A 7071-nucleotide genomic window follows, 5' to 3' on the forward strand; every position below is an offset into this window, starting at 1 on the left:
GCATGTCTAAAATTGTCAGAATTACTATCAGCATCCCTAGTTTGGTTTAGTAACGAGGACAGCATGCACTGTTCCAGTACTGTCCAACGCTAGTAAATGTCTTCATTAACCTCAGCCTAAGCAGTTGCTTTCTGAAGAGTGAAAGGAGTATTTAAGAAACTGCTATAGAAATGAATCTAGTATATGCATTTACCTTAAATACAGAAGACAATCTGAAGCTATAGGGTGACATTAAAAGAAGAGAAAACCAAACAGCCTAGCCCCCAGTAAATCAGCCCAATGAATGCCTCCAGGACAACAGCTGGATGCTACCCTTTGATTTATTGTAGCAGGGATGCCGGCTACGGAGGATAACTCATTGTGCTCACAAATAGTGGGTTTGTCTTTGAGAGGCAGTGTAACCCTGTCATCTGTCAACTAGCATAAAAAAAATAAAAATCAGCACTCAAATATCTTCCTATAGCTGGTTGGCTACCAGAGGTGTGTAGTGTAAATAAGTCCTAGCAGGTGCACATCCAAACTGGCTCAGAATTGGGAAAACCTTGAAGTTTAGATGATGTTTCAAAACTCTTCATCCACCCTCCCTTTAGACATAATGATCCTTTGAACAACATCAGAAGAAAAAAATAACAGACGTTGGTGGCATTACATGTAAAAGGCATGCAATGGTTTCTGCAGTGAATTCCTAAACGCATGCACTTCGCACAGAGAAGCAGGTAAAAACGTGAAGTTGTCTTACCTCTGTCTTGTGGAGAATGTTTTTCAGCTGCAGAGGTCAGGTGGCTTGTGTAGTTTCTGGGAGGTAATCGGCGTGTTTATGTTTTCTGGCAGTCACGAACAAATGCTTATTCATGTTATCAGCATCGATCTCTTTAACAGGCTCTCCCCAGTAATGGTCTTGCAAAATACTGTGCCTAAATCTCCCTCACTCTTTCCCTCTTACCTTCACTCTCACACACAGGTGGCTTAGAATGCCCAATGAATTAAATGCTCTGCTCAGAGACTTACCAGGGAGAATTAACCCCTTCCACCACACTTGAAATCAGTTGGTTTTATACCTAGACTGGAAAACAGACTGTGCAGCAGGCACAAGCAATGCTGTCCGTTAGTGGACAAGACCATTTCCTAGCGTGTTAGCATTTAGAAAAGTCTCTCCTATTACAGTAATTCATTCTTAGGCAAGTTCTCATTTTACATTACATGCTTTACTTCTTTCCCAAGACATTTTTCAAGTTATCTATGGCAGGAAGATGACTTCTGGAAGGCAGCGTCTCATTTTCCATACACTTAATTTCAGTACAGTGATGAATATTGCTATTACTTTTTTAATGACACAATGTTTTAAAATTATATGCACACGACTTAAAAGGTATATTTTTGCATTATTTTGCTGTATGGGAAGATGGATTACAAACAAAATGAATTTAAGATATTTTACTTGAAATTATTTTCAGCTACAGAGCACATCCAAATTTCAGCTGTAATATCCATTAAATATACTGTTTATATCTTGCAAATGACAGAAGATCATTCCATTTTTCAAGGAAAGATATTCAGACTAGTCGGAAAATTTAGAGTATATAACCATAGTCATATGCATTTAGACACCATGCGCATATTGTTTAATTGAACTTAAAAGACCAAAGCGTAAGATCCTCTTCAGTAAACCATTACACTTGGTTTGGGCAAGTCTGTTGATGGTGTGAAGTCCTGAATTATCAGAATGCTTATAAATATGCTTAACTTCCAGCGAACTTCCCCTTTTCACCCATACCTTACCTCTTTCTCGCATGCCCACTGACAATTAGGACGCTGTTGTGGAAGCTGGAAGGTTTGCGTCATTCAGTCTGAAGATGTCTTGAACTTGCATCCTGAATGAACTGGTGGTTGTGTGGGAAGTGGCCGTGGCAGTGCCAGGAGCTGGAGGATAAAAGAAGGTAGAGCGGTCTGGTCAGTTCTTCTGCATAGTAACTGCTGGAGGTGCCTTACATTAGTAATGGTCCCTGGCTCTGGAGATGCAGAGAGGTACCTGACTGCCCACTAGAAAAGGATTCGGGCTTGAGATGCACCTCTGTGGTTGGAGTTTCCCATGAGGTACTACGTGGTTGGCATGCGGTTCCCTCTCAGAAGCATGCACTACAGGGTGCCTAAGCAGCACGTGGCTTCCAACGTACAGCAAAGACTCTGGGGCTGAAGCTTAGGCAGTGTCATGCCTATAGGAAGGTATCTAAATGTTTTTATTGCTTCTTAACCCTTGCCACTGTCAACAAAGTAAACACCAAGTCTGTACCAGTGGGCTGCATACTGTGGCGTGCCCAGGGTGCTCTCTTGCTCCTGCCGAGGGCTGAGGCTCTGCCTTTTCTTGTGCCAGAGGCAGTTGTACGAATAAACAAGTGGGTATCAGACACAGAACAGAGGGGTGACCTTTACCAGCGTCACTGATTGGGGAGAGGGTTTGATGACAATCCGCAGCTCTCTTACAATAATGTAAAATGTAAAAATGTCATCTTCAAAGCACTTCGTACCCAGAACGAAGAGATACTGACAAGCATCTGAAATAGAGTATTATCCCCATTTTACAGATGAAAGTAAGTCACACAGAGAATCAAAGTCAAGATTAGATTAACAGACATTGATGCCAGAGGAGCTATTATGTCCTGTCTGGCATCTGGCAGAAGAGAGCAGAGAATTTCACGCGGATTACTCCATTAAATCTATAACCTCTGTTTGGGCTTAGAAAAAGACCTCCAGAGCTGACATAGAGACACTATGCTGGCTTTACGTAAGTTGCTTGCAGGGTGCTATTGGAAGTTTGCATCATATTCCAGTGTGACTTTATTTAGCTTCTAGCTGCCTCATCTAGATTTTTTGAATAGCATTCTTTTTGAGGCCCCCATATTGCCTAAAATCTCCTTTGCATTTCTGCTACCTAGAGATAATTATAAAGTTGCTACCTTCCCCAGGATAAGCTGGCAACACTGAGTTTATTCCTTTAGTCTACATGTTCTTAACTCATTCTTTTAGGTAACAGGACTTAGGCTTTTCAAAATTTAAAAAAATGCTAGGTAATGTTTAGAAAGTGTCCATAGTATTTACTGTTAATTTCTTCTCTCCCACCTTGTCTGTTTTATTTCTCTGCTGTATTTTTTAAAACATTTTTGGCCCCTATTACAATGCCTATATTATGAGGATTTTTGGAAACAGGAGAGGTCCAGTGTTTGTAGAATTAGAGGCTTCATTAACCAGGCCTTGCGTGCATTGCTATTTGTGTATAACACAACAAAAATAACAGCAATACAATCAACCTGAGAAACCTTAACCCTACATTTGATGCTCAGGTGACTGATCATGGACTGTTAAAAGGCACTTTTCTGATAAAATTACTACTTAGTTTAGCTTAGCTTAGCTTAAAGCAAAACTCCTAATCTTACCTCTAGGACTCTTAGCACTTCACGTATTTGTTGAACAAACTTTTTAGATGTCTATGAATTGAGTAAACTGATGTCCCTATGAGTTTGAAAAGTCTAGAAAAGAAGTAATTTAATAAATGGCAATAAATGTTAGGGAATGGAGAGGATAATTGTAAGGGAAGCTCCTGGGAGGAGCCTCAGTCAGTAACCTGCTTACGCAGACAGACTGGAGAAGGGCCATGATGACTCAAGGGCTGGAGAACCTGCCCTGTGAGGAAAGACTGAAGGAGCTAGGTCTGTTCTCTCTGTAAAAGGGAAAGCTCAGGGGGTACATCATCACAGTAAGCCAGTACTTGAAGGGTGGCTACAAAAAGGACAGAGGCTCTCTCTTCTCAAGGAGCTGCACGGAGAAGACAAGGAGCAACGGGTGCAAGTTGTACTGGGAAAGGTTTCATCTCGATACAAGAAAGACTTCCACCACCCCACTCCCCCCAGTGAGAACAATCAATCACTGGAACAGCCTCCCCAGGCACGTGGTAGAGTCCCCATCGCTGGAGGTTTTCAAGACGTGATTGGACAGGGTGCTAGATAAAAGATGTGTAGATGTGGCACTTCATGGTGTGGTTTAGGCGATGTGGTAGTGTTGGGTTGGGGGTTGGACTTGATGATCCTAGAGGTCTTTTCCAACCTTAATGATTCTATAATCTTGTCTAGGCTCCCTTTCCCATGAGAGGTTGGCTCAGATAATCTTTTGAGGTCCCTTCCAACCTGGGCTGTTCTATGATTCTGTGAAAAATGCTTTGTGGATAGGAATTGGCTTAAGCGTGTGCTTAAAAGGTGTGTGGAATCAGGTCTTGGAAGCCAAACCCACCGTGAGTTACACTCAATTAGAAGTTTCCCTCTTGAGAAGTGATTTGGGTCTCTCAAAATGACAGTCTATTCTAAACTGTCAGTTCTGTGGCATTTCCCTCTACATCTCTACTTGATGCGTGATTATATTGCAGTTCATCATTCAGGTTTATTAGGAGACTTAATTGGATTGCATTAGCTGGCATTTAAGCCATCCAAAACAGTTGAGAATGCAATCAATGAAAACACCCAAACACATCAATGATGCAGACACGGGGCAATTTATGTAGATGGCTAATTACCTGTTTTCTCCAGTAAGTAGTTTTTATTGCCCAGGAATGGACAAATGATGCACGAGAAGAAAAGCAACAGCATTGCAAAAATACTGTTGGCAAATTTGGGGGAAAAAAAAAAAAAAGCAAGCTATAAAGGTTTCTATTGTTAAAACTCTATACTAAAAGAACAAACCCTACACCATTACCAGTGCTCGGAGCTGGTCCTAATATTGTAAGATTATAATGTGACTTTTAGAGAACCTATTGAGTGTATTACCAGTATTTGAATGTCTTATAATATGACATCTGAGGTTTCTAAGCAATCAAGATGCTCCATGAGATGGTCATTCTGAGTGGGGAAATACTAATCACTGTCAGTTTTTCATTTCATCCACTACTGATCTGCATCTAAAAATGTGGTCCCCTTGTGACTTCAGATCCCTGTACATCACGCTACGTGACACCCATGAAGCAGATTTGCTCGGTTGCACTAGGCGTACGCAGCACTGACCTGGAGATGAAGTACAACTGAGGGGCATAACAAACTGCAAAACAGGAATGGAATGGAATCATTAACATCCTCCTGTGCTTCCTGCTCCCTCCTACACTCCCCCTCTGGCTTTACAGCTAAATTTTCTCATTTACTGTGACACAGCTCAGGAATGACACATGCAAGCTTATTATCAGATACTGTACTTAATTTCCTTTACAGTCTGTGGGGAAATCCTTATGCTGGCTTATTCTCTGTAACTCTTGACTTTTTGGAATCGTGTAGGGAACATATAAATACAAAAACGATCGGGTTGGATGGTAAGACACCTAAAGCCACAGCTAATCTGGCAGGTTAAACTCAGTCTTGCCTTGTACGCAGAACAAGTACTCAGTGGTTCTCAGGAACACAGACTAGGCTTGTCAAGGCCTCAGGGAGGTTTTGGCCATGCATCATATGCCCAAAATAGTCTGGAAATGAAATTAATTGAAAACGGAATAGTTGCACAGGTCTTAGATGTGTTGGTTGTACATCTATATCGAGGTGTGGAACCCAGAGGGTCAGTGGCACCAGGCTATGACAAAAGGGAAGGCCAAGAGTGGGCATTGGCCACTGACCAGAACAGCAGCCCCATGGTTTCACTTGCACCCCTATTGCCAGCCCGTTGGTGAGAAACTGAACATTATATCACTATGATCACGATTGTCTCCACTCTCTCCTGACATATCTTTGGGACTGGCTTATGTTCTCTAAGCTTGCCATTTGAGATGGCAATTTGTTCCCCACCTGTCCTCATCCGGTCTCAACTGCTGAATGCTACAAACAGCAATATCACCCTGCGTTTGTCTTCTACCCTCCCAGCACTTCTGTGACCAAATAAACCACTGGTCCTGTGCTTGGGGTGTCAGAGTTGTACACGTCTGTGAGGCAGGTGCAGGTCTGCAGTATCCTCTGGCGTCACACAGAACAAATGAATATGAAAAAGTCATTCCTGGAACCCAGAGCAGGAGTAGGAGGAGAAAGAGCCTTCTGAATCCCACAGCTTTGGAGTGCTGTGCCGTCTAAGTCATGAGCCACTTTCCTAAGGTGTCATTGGGTAATGGCTGACTGAACCAACAGACTCCAACATAGACCAGTTTAGCTGAAATATGATCGAAATAGCCAAGACTCCAAAGGCAGACTATAATGCCAGTGATAATTTCATGCAACACATTAAATTAATGGTGACAGAGACTCCTCAGAGCCCTGGCAAATTGGAAATTGCTTGATGCAGAAGCAGTATATGATAACACGGTTAATCTTCTGCAGGGAAATGAGAGTAAAAGAAATGGCTTTTAGATTAGCTGTCATTAAAGTGAAACATCTGCCTCTGCAAGTCAAGTGGAATGTCCTCACTTATGCACACGGAAACTCATTAAAGTTACTGGGTTTGCATGGCTGTAAGCCAGAGCCAAATTTCCACCATGATCTAAATCTGGGAAGCACAATGAATTACACTGAAAGTCAGGAAGATGACTTCCCAGACAGTATATCAGCTTCAAAAATGCATTTGATCAGTTGCTGAAGTTGGCTGATGTGTTTAGATTCTCTCAGTATATGGGAGCACATAACTAACTGAAATAGAAAAAATAAAAGCGAGTGATATGATTTTAACGGAAATAAAACCTTTTGAGATCACAAAAGTTCAAAGTTTTGTTCTGTCTGAGCTCTGAGGAAAAGCTTCCAGCTGAATATTTCATTCCAAACAATTTGCCGTAATTTCTAAGCTGTTCTTTGCCCGCTGGACTGCACAGCATAAGGTCAGGAAACTTAACTTGTGTAACTATTTGTGATGCAAATATTCTCGCATCTTGTAAGGAATGTTGAACACTTCACAGAGGCAAGACTGTCAGACTGTCGTTTGTGTAGAAACATTCTCAATCATGATTTCAAAGTTGTCTTTCGTTATTCGTTACCTGGTGACAGTGGGCAACAAGGTAGCCTTTCTGCAATTATTACAGCCTGACTGGCGTGTTATTAAGGTTGCGGAATACTTTAAAGGATCAAA

Source organism: Phalacrocorax aristotelis, chromosome 19 (assembly GCF_949628215.1).
Source record: "Phalacrocorax aristotelis chromosome 19, bGulAri2.1, whole genome shotgun sequence".
Taxonomy (NCBI): Eukaryota; Metazoa; Chordata; class Aves; order Suliformes; family Phalacrocoracidae; genus Phalacrocorax; species Phalacrocorax aristotelis.